Here is a 13,199-nt window from a genome sequence, read left to right on the forward strand (position 1 = left end):
ATCTTGCTGTGGGAGTCTGCTATAGACCCCTCAACCAAAGCAGTGAGGTGGATGAAGCTTTCTATAAACAGCTGGGAGAAATCTCGCGGTCACTTGCCGTTGTTCTTCTGGGGGACTTTAACCTCCCGGGTATCTGCTGGGATCACAACACAGCAGAGAGGGAACAATCCAGGATGTTCCTGGAATGTGTGGAGGATAACTTCGTCATACAGCTGGCGAGTGAGCCGACCAGGGAAGGTGCCCTCCTGGACCTGCTTCTAGTGAACAGGGAAGAGCTTGTGGGGGAAGTAAAGGCTGGAGGCTGTCTAGGGTGCAGTGATCATGAGATGATTGAGTTTTCGATCCTTGGAGAAACAAAGAGAGGGGTTAGTAAAACTGCCACCTTAGACTTCCGGAGGGCTAACTTTGACCTGTTTGAAAGACTGATTAACAAAATCCCGTGGGAGGCTGCCTTGAAGGATATGGGAGTCCAGGAAGGCTGGACATACTTCAGGAGCGAAGTCTTAAAGGCACAGGAGCAGGCTGTTCCCGTGTGCCAAAAAACAAGCAGGCGGGGAAGGAGACCGGCCTGGCGAAACAGGGACCTCTGACTGGATCTCAAGAACAAAAGGAGAATCTATGACCTTTGGAAGAGGGGCCAGGCCTCTCATGAAGACTATAAAGATGTAGTGAAGTTATGCAGGGAGAACATTAGGAGAGCCAAAGCACAGCTAGAGCTCAACCTGGCTACAGCTGTTAAAGATAATAAAAAATGTTTCTATAAATTCATTAACAGCAAAAGGAGGATTAGGGAAAATCTCCCTCCTTTATTGGATGCAGAGGCAAACATAGTAACAAAGGATGAGGAAAAGGCTGAGGTGCTCAACGCCTACTTTGCCTCAGTCTTTAGCAGTGGAACTGGCTGTTCCCTGGACACCCAGCCTCATGAGCTGGGAGATGGGGAGGGGAAGCAGAATGAGGTCAGCACAGTCGAAGAGGAGGTTATCAGAGACCTGCTACACCACTTGGATGCACACAAGTCTGTGGGACCAGATGGGTTACACCCAAGGGTGCTGAAAGAGTTGGCAGATGTGCTCGCCAAGCCGCTTTCCATGATTTACCTGAAGTCATGGCTAACTGGGGAGGTCCCATTGGACTGGAGGGTGGCAAATGTGACACCCATCTACAAGAGAGGCAGAAAGGAGGATCCAGGAAACTATAGACCTGTCAGTCTGACCTCGGTGCCAGGGAAGGTCATGGAGCAGGTCATCTCGAGTGCCATTAAAAGTCATATAATGGACAACCAGGGGATCAGGCCTAGTCAGCATGGGTTTATGAAAGGCAGGTCCTGTCTGACAAACCTGATCTCCTTCTATGACAAGATGACCTGACTATTGGATGAGGGAAAAGCTGTGGATATTGTCTACCTGGAATTTCGAAAAGCATTCGACACAGTTCCCCATAGGATTCTCATAGAAAAACTGGCTGCCCATGGCCTGGATGAGCGAACAGTCTGCTGGGTCAAGCAGTGGCTGGATGGACGGTCCCAGAGAGTGGTGGTCAACGGAGTTAAATCCAGCTGGCGGCCCGTCACAAGTGGTGTTCCTCAGGGCTTGATGTTGGGACCATTTCTGTTCAACATCTTTATTGATGATCTTGATAAGGACATAGAGTGTATCATCAGTAAATTCGCAGATGACACCAAGTTAAGCGGGAGTGTCGATCTGCATGAAGATAGGGAGGCCCTACAGAGACACTTGGATAGATTGGATCGGTGGGCCAACGTCAACGGGATGAGCTTCAACAAGGCCAAGTGCCAGGTCCTGCACTTGGGCCACAACAACCCCATGCATCCCTATGGGCTTGGGGAGGTGTGGCTGGAGAGCTGTCTGGAAGAGAAGGATCTGGGGGTTCTAACTGACAAGCAGCTGAACATGAGCCAGCAGTGTGCCCAGGTGGCCAAGAAAGCCAACGGCATCCTGGCTTGTATTAGAAATAGTGTGACCAGCAGAAGTAGGGAGGTGATAGTGCCCCTGTACTCTGCACTGGTGAGGTCGCACCTTGAGTATTGTGTCCAGTTTTGGGCACCTCAATACGAGAGAGATATCGAGGTGCTGGAGCGAGTGCAGAGGAGGGCAACGAAGCTGGTGAAGGGCCTGGAGAACAAATCCTATGAGGAGCGATTGAAGGAGCTGGGACTGTTTAGTTTGAGGAAGAGAAGGCTGAGGGGAGACCTCATCACTCTCTACAGCTCCCTGAAAGGACATTGTAGAGAGGTTGGTGCTGGTCTCTTCTCACAGGTGATTAGTGACAGAACAAGAGGAAATGGCTTTAAACTGCAACAGGGGAGGTTTAGACTGGACATTAGGAAAAATTTTTTCACAGAAAGAGTGATCAGACAGTGGAATAGGCTGCCCAGGGAGGGGGTGGAGTCACCATCCCTGGATGTGTTTAAGGGTCATTTAGATGAGATGTTGGGGGATATGGTGTAGGGGAGAACTTTGTAGAGTAGGGCTGATGGTTGGACTCGATGATCCCAAGGGTCTTTTCCAACCTGAATGATTCTGTGATTCTGTGAATACTATGACCAGGACTAGAGGGGCCCTGCATCCAGCCAGGTGAAGGAAGAGGACAACTGGGTTTGCCTGACTGTGTGTATTCAATGGCCTGGCACATCTGACCACCAGGAGTAAAAGGCTCTAGTGGACACCGGTACCCAATGCACCCTAATGCCATCGAATTTTAAAGGGGTAGAACCCATTTGCATTTCAGGAGTGACAGGAGGATCTCTACAGCTGACTGTATTGGAGGCCTAGATGAGCCTAACTGGGAATTACTGGCAAAAGCACCCCATTGTGATTGGCCCAGAAGATCTGTGCATCCTTGGCATAGACTGCCTTAGGATAGGGTATTTTAAAAACCCAAAGGGGTACTGGTGGGAGGGTGGGAGGAAATTAAACAGCTGTCTACATTGCCCGGTCTCTCTGAGGACCCTTCTGTTGTGGGGTTGCTGAGGGTTGAAGAACAATGGTGCTGATCACTACCACAACGGTGCAACTGCATCATTATCGCACCCACTGAGACTCCGTAATTCTCACCCATAAGCTGGAGAGTCAAGGAGTGATCAGCAAGACTCGCTCACCCTTTAACAGCCCATTATGACCAGTGAGAAAGTCTAATGGAGAGTGGAGATTGAGAGTAGACTATTGTGGCCCGAATGAAGTCACACTGCTGATGAGTGCTGTTGTGCTGGACATGCTAGAACTTCAGTACAAATTGGAGCCAAAGACAGCCAAATGGTACGCCACAACTGATATCTCTAAGTCATTCTTCTCAATCCCTTTGGCAGCAGAGTGCAGGCCACAGTTTGCTTTCACTTGGAGGGGTGTCCAATACACCTGGAACTGACTGCCCCAGGGGTGGAAACACAGCCCCACCATTTGCCATGGACTGATCCAGACTGCACTGGAACAGGGTGAAGCTCCGGAACACCTGCAATACATTGATAACATCGTATGGGGCAACAGATCAGAAGTCTTTGAGAAAGGGGAGAAAACAGTTCAAATTCTTCTGAAAGCTAGTTTTGCTATAAAACAAAGTAAGGTCAAGGGACCTACACAGGAGATTCAGTTTTTAGGAATAAAATGGTAAGATGGATGTCGTCAGATCCCAATGGAGGTGATTAATAAAATAACAGCTCTGTCTCCACCAACTAGCAAAAAGGAAACACAAGCTTTCTTCGGCATTGTGGGTTTCTGGAGAATGCATACTCCAAATTACAGTGAGATTGTAAGCCTTCTCTATCAAGTGACCCAGAAGAATGATTTCAAATGGGGCCCTGAGCAATGACAAGTTTTTGAACATATTAAACAGGAAATAGTTCATGCAGTAGCCCTTGGGCCAGTCCAGGCAGGACAGGATATTAAAAATGTGCTCTACACTACATCTGGGGAGAATGGCCCTACCTGGAGTCTCTGGCAGAAAGCACCAGGAGAGACCCGGGGTCAACCCCTGGGGTTTTGGAGTCAGGGATATAGAGGATCTGAAGCCCATTATACTCCAACTGAAAAAGAGATATTGGCAGCATATGAAGGGGTCCGAGCTGCTTCAGAGGTGATTGGGACTGAAGCACAGCTCTTCCTGGCACCCTGACTGCCAGTGTTGGGCTGGATGTTCAAAGGGAGGGTCCCCTCTACACACCATGCCACTGATGCCACGTGGAGTAATTGGGTCACACTGATCACACAATGGGCTCGAATAGGAAATTCTGGTCCCCCAGGAATTTTGGAAGTGATCACGGACTTGCCAGAAGACAAAGATTTTGAAATGGCACCAGAGGAATAGGTGACGCATGCTGAAGAGGATCCACTGTATAATAAACTACCAGAAAATGAGAGGCAATATGCCCTGTTCACTGACAAGTCCTGTCGTATTGTAGAAAAACATTGGAGGTGGAAGGCAGCTGTGTGGAGTCCCATATGACAAGTTGCGGAAACTGCTGAAGGAAGTGAATTGAGACAATTTGCAGAAGTGAAGGGTGTCCAGCTGGCTTTAGACATTGCTGACTGAGAAAAGTGTCCAGTACTTTATACTGACTCATGGATGGTGGCAAATGCCCTGTGGGGGTGGTTACAGCAGTGGAAATGGAGCAACTGGCAGCGCAGAGGCAAACCCATCTGGGCTGCTGAATTATGGCAAGATATTGCTGCTCGGGTAGAGAACCTGGTTGTAAAAGTACTTCAGGTAGATGCTCACATACCCAAGAGTTGTGCCACCGAAGAACATCAAAACAACCAACAGGTGGATCAAGCTGCTAAGATTAAGGTGTCTCAAGTGGATCTGGACTGGCAACATAAGGGTGAACAATTTATGGCTCGCTGGGCCCATGACTCCTCAGGCCATCAGGGAAGAGATGCAACATATAGATGGGCTCGTGATCAAGGGGTGGACTTGACCATGGACTCTATTGTACAGGTTATCCATGAATATGAAATATGCTCTGCAATCAAGCAAGGCAAGCTGTTAAGGCCTCTGTGGTATGGAGGACAATGGTTAAAATATAGATATGGGGAGGCCTGGCAGATTGATTATAACATGCTTTCACAAATGGCATGGCAAGTGCCATGTGCTTACAATGGTGGAAGCAGCCACCAGACGGTTGGAAACATATGCTGTGCCCCATGCCACCACCTGGAACAGTATTCTGGGCCTTGAAAAGCAAGTCTTATGGTGACATGGCATCCCAGGAAGAATTGAGTCAGAGAACAGGACTCATTTCCGAAACAACCTCATAGACACTTCGGCCAAAGTGCATGGCACTGAGTGTGTATATCACATCCCCTGTCATGCACCAGCCTCTGGAGAAATCAAATAATACAATGGACTGTTAAAAACTACGCTGAGACCAATGGGTGGTGAAACTTTCAAATGTTAGGATACACATTTAGCAAAGGCATCTGGTTAGTCAATACTAGAGGATCTGACAATCGAGCTGGCCCTGCTGAGTCAAACCTTCTACGTACTTTAGATGGGGATAAAGTCCCTGTAGTGCGCATTAAAAATATGCTGGGGCAGACAGTCTGGGTTACTCCCGCATCAGGTGAAGGTAAACCTATCTGTGGGATTACTTTTGCTCAAGGACCTGGGTGCACTTGGTGGGTAATGTGGAAGGATGAGGAAGTCCGATGTGTGCCTCAAGGGGATTTGATTTTAGGTGAGAATAGCAAATGATTTGAATTGTATGATGTTAATTGCTATATAATACTGTATGTCATCACTACTATGATTGCTATATGCCATATCAATGGTATTATGGTAAGAATCACCCAGATTAAGGAAGAATGAATTTTAATGGAACCAGAACTGGCTTCAGTATGCAACAGTCCACCACCACACACCATTTCTTATGCCCTGAAGGACTGTTGCGACAGATGGAGCCCAAAGTTATGGACTAAATGAATTCAACAGACATTTTAGAGGGATGGCCTATAGACTAAGGGAATAATATCTGTGTATATATATCAAAAGACAGGAAAGGTGGTGGGAATTAATTGGGATATATTGGAAACTGTGGAACCTGGGCGTGATGTAGATGGCATAGAATAAGGGGTGGATATTGTCCTGGTTTCGTCTGGGATACAGTTAATTTTCTTCCTAGCAGCTGGTATAGCGCTGTGTTTTGGATTTAGGATGAGGCCTTTTCTGCCTCTCACACCACCCTGACAGTGAGGAAGCTGGGGGTGCACAAGAATCTGGGAGGGGACACAGCCAGGACAGCTGACACAAACTGGCCAAACGGATATTCCATACCATATGACATCATGCTCAGCATATAAACTAGTGGGGGAAGCTGGCTGGGGGGGGGGTGCTGCTTGGGAACAGGCTGGGCATCAGTCAGTTGGTGGTGAGCAATTGTTTTTCATTTACATCACCTGTTTAACTTGGGTTTGATTTGTCTCTCTTTTTTTAATTTTTCTTTTAATGACTTGTATTATTATTATAATTATTATTATAATAATATTTCAGTTATTAAACTGTTCTTATCTCAACCCTCGAATTTTCTTACTTTTACCCTTCTGATTCTGTCCCCCATCCCACCGGGGTGGAGTGAACAAGCAGCTGTGTGGTGCTTAATTGCGGGCTGGGGTTAAACCATGACAAACTGTCAAGTATAAACCTTAAACTATATCAAGTTGACTATCCTGGCACCACTGCTTTAATGAAAAGGCCCTGAAGGTCTTACCCCTGTGGCATTATCTACTAAGAAATTAGCAAAACACCTTCATAGCAGCTTCAGGTTGGGATGTGCACTGAGTTACTGTCAACCAGCTGTGGTGGAAGGGTCACTTCCTGGCATGGCCAGGAGGAGACTTCTGGCTCCTAAAAGTAATCACAGTTCTCTTGTTACTTTTTAGCAGCTAGTTCTTTCAAACCACCTGGCTAGGAGCAACATAAGTGTCTGTCAGGATTCAGTCCCTGCTCTCTGCTCAAGTCAGCATGGACAGAACTCAGTTTCATTACAAGTCACATAATGGTCTAACTTAGCCATTTTTTTTTTTTTCTGACCTAATATCCCCCCAAGCTGTGGTTCCATTCTTTTTTTAGCTTCAGGACGCATGTCACCATTCACAGCAATAAGTCAATTCCCATCCTGCCTCCTTCCCCCTCAGGGATGGGGAGGAGAAAATAACACAAAAGGCTCAGGAATTGAGACAAGAACAGGGAAGGATGGCTCACCCATTATGGTCACAAGCAAAAGACAGACTCACAGAATCACAGAATCATTCAGGTTGGAAAAGACCCTTGGGATCATCGAGTCCAACCATCAGCCCTACTCTACAAAGTTCTCCCCTACACCATATCCCCCAACATCTCATCTAAATGACCCTTAAACACATCCAGGGATGGTGACTCCACCCCCTCCCTGGGCAGCCTATTCCACTGTCTGATCACTCTTTCTGTGAAAAAATTTTTCCTAATGTCCAGTCTAAACCTCCCCTGTTGCAGTTTAAAGCCATTTCCTCTTGTTCTGTCACTAATCACCTGTGAGAAGAGACCAGCACCAACCTCTCTACAATGTCCTTTCAGGGAGCTGTAGAGAGTGATGAGGTCTCCCCTCAGCCTTCTCTTCCTCAAACTAAACAGTCCCAGCTCCTTCAATTGCTCCTCACAGGATTTGTTCTCCAGGCCCTTCACCAGCTTCGTTGCCCTCCTCTGCACTCGCTCCAGCACCTCGATATCTCTCTCGTATTGAGGTGCCCAAAACTGGACACAATACTCAAGGTGCGACCTCACCAGTGCAGAGTACAGGGGCACTATCACCTCCCTACTTCTGCTGGTCACACTATTTCTAATACAAGCCAGGATGCCGTTGGCTTTCTTGGCCACCTGGGCACACTGCTGGCTCATGTTCAGCTGTGGGAGGCATCGGCCTGTCAGCCTTGCGCAGCCTCTGAGAAACAGCTAGGCTTTGATGAAAAACAGGCCTTGGGAGAAAAATAAGAGACTGCTGAGCTGTGCTAAGGTGGCAGGGAAAAACAACGGCCAGCTGCAACACTGAACTGTGGAAAAGTACTGAACTGTGAGAAGTTACCGCCGCGTGAACAGCGCGTGAACAAGAAGGTGATTGGTCTGCACAGCGCGTGTTAGAGTGGTCTTATGCTGACAGGAGAAAAGGTTGATAGCTGTCTAATTGCTGATTTGCTAATTATGAAGTAAGAGCTTTGGCGAGAGCATAAGTATGTACTATTGGAAGAATAAACGGCTTTGCTTGTTATAACTCTCATAGAGTTGTGCAGGTCCAATATCCTCCCGCAACAAATGGTGACCCCGATGTCCCAGGACGGAGCGCAGAAGACGCCGTGGGAGGATCCCCGGTTGGAGGTACTGTCTGCAGCGGGGTGTGGCAGGGAGGATAGAAAACAGTCGATTGACGGAAAATCACCCGGGAGAGGTGATCAGTCGGGGGCAGCATGGGGCAGAACATGTCCCCAGGGGAGATGGCCACTGCCAGACTCCTGCTGCATATACTCTCTAAGAGAGGGATAACTTATACTCTAAGAGAGGGATAACTTATAACGAAACTTCTGTACGAAGGTTACTTAAATGGTGCAGAAACCACGGCTATCCTGCCGATACCCTCACAGCCTCTGAACCAGCAAAATGGGCTGAAATAGGTGAACGGTTGTGGGATGCCATTTCCAAGGGGGATCAGCATGCCAGTGAGCTCGCGACCACTTGGAAGTTGGTTTCGGACACTCCTAAAGCGCGGAGTTGGCAGCGGCGGCCCCGGGCCTCCCCGAGCCCCCCCATCGCAGAGCGACTGCCTGCGGCCATCTGGCACCACGCGATCGTCTGTCCCACCTCCCCCGAACACCAAAAGCAGCAGTTTTTACAGAAGGTGCTGACACTGTGATGCCGAGTCCCTTGTCCATTCTAAAAGGACTAACTTTAAACCTTTCTGATGGTCGGTGCACTAAAGGCCTTGGTTTAAAAACAAAGAAGGGGAATTTTCTGGACGCACCACATAATCAACTGGCAATGGCTTTATATATTCTTAATGGTGTTTTGATGTTTGTAGTGTTTGTCATTTGATGTTGTGTGAGTAATAAGTGTAAGGGCCCCTTTGTGTGGGTGTGTGACTGTTCTGCGGGTGTGAGGCGCAGCCCAGCTGCAGCTGCGGAGTGCGGAGTTCTCTGACCCGCAGTTCCATTATCCCGCGAGGGAAGCGGCCGGAGAGGAACGAAGCGCAGGGCAGACTCTATACCAGTGGGGGGGTAGTGCAGGACCAGTGAACATTCCTTAGGACAGAGCGCCCTAGTGCCCGCCCGCTGGGTCACTGGGGCTGCCTGTTTGTTCGGGCTCAGTGTTTGAAGTGTCATAGGTGAGATATCTCCTCTAGCGGGAGGCAGTAATTCTGTGTTAATTGTTGTCTTGAATTTAGGTGCATACTCTGTGGGGAGAGTGCACCCTTGTACCATCTGCCTGAGGGGATATTGTCGCTTAATTGGGTAGCGTTTTAAGGTAAAGTAGATGAGATGGGCAGCGGCCAGAGTGGGGGAATAGTCAAAAAGAGTCCCCTAGGCTGTATTTTAAAACGCTGGAAGAAGATAGGGGGACCTCCAGGCGCAAGTGTGAATAAAAAGACACTAATCAAATATTGCAATCAGTGGTGGTTTATAATAATTTAGTCGATACCGATCAGGCATGGACCTGGCAGCCTCTGAGTCAGTAACATCATTAGACACCACGGTATCCTTGATACCAACAGGAGTATATAGACCGTTGGGAAATGGGAAAAAAAAAAAAAAAAAAAAAAAGAGTGCATTATTGCTGGGAAGATCATCTACAACCTTACAGGGGTTGTTCATTTTACCAGGGGTCATAGATGCCAATTATGAAGGGGAAATCAGAATTATGGCCTGGACCCCTGTACCCCCGTGTTCAGTAACAAAAGGGTCAAAAATTGCTCAGCTTGTTTATCTTACTGCGGCTCCCCCTAATAGTGTGCCAAGAAGCTGGGGTGACTCAGGATTTGGATCAGCAGGTACTCCTCAAATATTTTGGGCTCAGACAGTGACACAAGGTTGACCTCTGATAAAATGTACCCTCACTAAAGCAGAAGAATCTGTTGAACTGACAGGCATTTTACATACTGGTGCGGATGTGACTGTAATATCTGTGAGCAGATTGGCTGTTAGCTCGGGTAACTCAAGTGCTTTTCGGGGTTGGTGGTCATGCTGTAACATTTCAAAGCAAAGATCTCATTCATGTAAGGGGCCCAGAAAACTGGGTAGCAAATATTCATCCATTTATATTGGAAACCCCTATTACATCATGGGGTCGTGACTGTATGGCTCGATGGGGAACTCAAATTGGATCAAATTTGTCTTAATTGCCACTGCAGCACAACTCACCCCTAAACCCACCCTGAAACTAACCTGGAAAACAGAATCACCTGTGTGGGTGGGTCAGTGGCCCTTGCCAAAGCTGTGCTACCTTAAGGATTTAGCACAGGAACCTGTGTGTATCATTGTTCCGGTTACTATGCACATGTTACAGTGGCTAATACAAATGTCCTCGAGCAAGCTCGTCTTTCACATGCATTTTTCCACCAAAACACCAGGGCAATACAAAACCAGTTTTCTTTATCAAGGCGTCAGGCTAAAGACATCATTGCCACTTGCCCTGAATACCAGAGGACTCCCTCTCTTCAACAGCCAGTGGTGTCAACCCTCGGGGACTCACCTCCTCAGAATTATGGCAATCTGACGTCACTCACTTCGCTGCATTTGGAACGTTAAAATATGTACCTGTGTCTGTTGATACCTTTTCTGGAGCAGTGTTTGCGTCCTGCCATACAGTGGGGAGTCAAGCATCTGACCGGCATTCCCCACTCACCGACCGGACAGGCCATTGTGGAGCGTACGCATGGCACGCTAAAGCATCTATTGCAACAACAAAAAGGGGGAGATGGAGGGTATCAATCTACACCTCACGAAAGGCTAAATAAGGCATTATATGCCATGAACTTTTTAAACATTTCCCCTGCCTCACAGGTGCCACCAATATTGCGTCACTTCTCATCGCAGATACCAGATCAACAAGAAGTCCAGGGCAAGGCTCAAGTGTCAGCAAAAAACCTGGAAAGTGGTAACTGGGAAGGACCATATCCTTTAATAACCTGGGGAAGAGGTTATGCTTGTGTCTCCACAGGTCACGGTCCCCGGTGGTTACCGGCAAGGTGTGTGCGACCACACCTGAGGCGTGAGAGGCAGCTTTTGGTGGACACTCAGGAGCCGGCTGTGGGTGCTGTGGGTGCCCCTGTGCCGACAGTTTGCGGTCTCTTCGACTGATCATTTAAGCAGAATGTATGGGTAATGCTTGCTGCTGCAATAGGACCAAATACACTGTCTCTGTCCTTAATCACACTACAGTTGCCAACTCTTTTAAGAGAAAATGCTGACAGTAATTGCAACTCCTTAATGAAATATATAGGCTTACTAGTCACTAGTGAAAGATGTAGCTTAGACAAAATGTAGTTATTAATAAGGATGAAATGCTATAAGAATGTGTGTATTTAACTTCCTTTGTTTAGCAATATTAAGTATTAGGAACTCAAGTGTTTAACCTTATTAGAAACTCCCTTGGTTTTCCCCCTTGAGTGGTGGCCAGGCTCTGGGTGGAACCCAACAGGAGGATGAAATCAGATGTTTCCGCTCAAAGAAAATTGCCAGTTATTTTGGCCTGTTGATTTAGAGGCTGGACCTGCTTGCAGCGATGTTGGATGCCTCACCTACGGATGGACGCATCGCGTAGGATTTCCGGTTTGCGAGGAAGGGCACTCTAAATTCTCGCTGCATCCAGGGTTCCCCAGCAATTGCGGATCTGAATGTTAGTACCCCATTAAGTAAGTGTGCTATTTTGTATGTTCTTTATTTTGTAATACTTAGTCAAAGACTGTCCTAGTCTTTTCAACTAGTAACTGTAACTGCTGTATTGTTCCTAGCCTTCTGTGAAACTATTTTAAGTATGCTGTGTTTTTTGAAGTTTTTCTAAACCCTAACTGATAAAGCTCTGAAACAAGTCTTGCAGGTGCAGCTGTAAAACAATGAAGGGGGAGATGTGGGAGGCATCAGCCTGTCAGCCCTGCACAGCCTCTGAGAAACAGCTAGGCTTTGATGAAAAACAGGCCTTGGGAGAAAGATAAGAAACTGCTGAGTTGTGCCAAGGTGGCAGGGAAAAACAACGGCCAGCTGCAACACTGAACTGTGGAAAAGTACTGAACTGTGAGAAGTTACCGCCGCGTGAACAGCGCGTGAACAAGAAGGTGATTGGTCTGCCCAGCGTGTGTTAGAGTGGTCTTATGCTGATAGGAGAAAAGGTTGATAACTGTCTAATTGCTGATTTGCTAATTATGAAGTAAGAGCTTTAACCAGAGCATAAGTATGTACTGTTGGAAAAATAAACGGCTTTGCTTGTTACAACTTTCATAGAGTTGTGCAGGTCCGATATCCTCCCGCAACATTCAGCTGCTTGTCAGTTAGAACCCCCAGATCCTTCTCTTCCAGACAGCTCTCCAGCCACACCTCCCCAAGCCCATAGCGATGCATGGGGTTGTTGTGGCCCAAGTGCAGGACCTGGCACTTGGCCTTGTTGAAGCTCATCCCGTTGACGTTGGCCCACCGATCCAATCTATCCAAGTGTCTCTGTAGGGCCTCCCTATCTTCATGCAGATCGACACTCCCGCTTAACTTGGTGTCATCTGCGAATTTACTGATGATACACTCTATGTCCTTATCAAGATCATCAATAAAGATGTTGAACAGAAATGGTCCCAACACCAAGCCCTGAGGAACACCACTTGTGACGGGCCGCCAGCTGGATTTAACTCCATTGACCACCACTCTCTGGGACCGTCCATCCAGCCACTGCTTGACCCAGCAGACCGTTTGCTCATCCAGGCCATGGGCAGCCAGTTTTTCTATGAGAATCCTATGGGAAACTGTGTCGAATGCTTTTCGAAATTCCAGGTAGATAATATCCACAGCTTTTCCCTCATCCAATAGTCGGGTCATCTTGTCATAGAAGGAGATCAGGTTTGTCAGACAGGACCTGCCTTTCATAAACCCACGCTGACTAGGCCTGATCCCCTGGTTGTCCATTATATGACTTTTAATGGCACTCGAGATGACCTGCTCCATGACCTTCCCTGGCACCGA

The sequence above is a fragment of the Strix aluco genome, chromosome W, assembly GCF_031877795.1.
Source record: "Strix aluco isolate bStrAlu1 chromosome W, bStrAlu1.hap1, whole genome shotgun sequence".
Lineage (NCBI taxonomy): Eukaryota > Metazoa > Chordata > Aves > Strigiformes > Strigidae > Strix > Strix aluco.